This window comes from Penaeus monodon, chromosome 28 (assembly GCF_015228065.2).
Source record: "Penaeus monodon isolate SGIC_2016 chromosome 28, NSTDA_Pmon_1, whole genome shotgun sequence".
Classification (NCBI taxonomy): domain Eukaryota; kingdom Metazoa; phylum Arthropoda; class Malacostraca; order Decapoda; family Penaeidae; genus Penaeus; species Penaeus monodon.
Genome location: NC_051413.1, coordinates 35453879 through 35454803, shown reverse-complemented (window position 1 = coordinate 35454803; position 925 = coordinate 35453879). Strand labels below are relative to the sequence as shown.

The 925-nt window shown below is 35.8% G+C and overlaps 1 protein-coding gene across 1 annotated transcript in view; it reads right to left on the bottom strand.

Moving 5' to 3' along the window:
* Nucleotides 1–559: 559 nt before the first annotated feature.
* The window catches only part of LOC119591565, a gene marked incomplete in the record, with an annotated part of 13760 nt that continues 13394 nt past the window's right edge, over nt 560–925 (bottom strand). The window contains 1 exon segment of the mRNA XM_037940326.1: nt 560–925.

Below are 925 nucleotides of genomic sequence, written 5' to 3'. Positions count from 1 at the left end.
GAGAAGGACAGGAATGGTGTCTTCATATTCAAATTGTCACACCTGGACTTTATGCATCCAAAGCATTAAAGACACTCAAAAACAAATTTGTATGAAATGATGAACTGATGAGAAGGAACCTTAACCTGGTTTCTTTGGTGTCTCTTAAGTGAAGCTGTAATTTGGGCGAGAGCAGAGAGAGGAAATGCCTTGGCGAGTGCCTGGCACCCCCACTCCAACATTCTGCTCTAGTCAGATTTGCTGCATATTATTAAGTTTATGACTTAAGCACACATGCACACAATTTTGTCTCCTGTAATAGATTAGATTATACAAAAGACTGACATCAACTCCATAACCTGATAAAGCTACTTAGGCAAAGAATGATGAAGACATTAAAACATATATACAACAAATCCAGGAAATCAATGGAAGACAATAAATCATCATACACACATCGTATCACACTAGCAAGGCATATTCGTATAACAAGAGACAAAATTGGGCATGCTTTCTTAGGTCCATTTGAGAATCATTTGGCTGTGGTAATGCTGACTCCCTCAAGGGAATTAAATCATCATTGTTTTGCCATTAATATTTGAAGCTGGAGTTTACTATACAGACTATGCTAGAATGTCATGATTCTAACTCTCCTATTGGTAACACTTAACAATGCAAAGTTACCATTTTGACATATATCACTGTGGCATATGTTACATGCAATAATTTTGATCAGATCATTTTACAATTGCTCTAGCCTATCTGCTTTACAACATAACCAATGAGATAACGATCACAGGTTATATACAATTATTATATACACAATTCTCTAAGTGAATCAAGAAACAGCTAACAAACTCTATGTACATTTTAACCTACTCGCACCCATCAAAAACACTCGGATATATTTTGAAAGCTAAATATTAATAATTCAGCTGCAGCACCC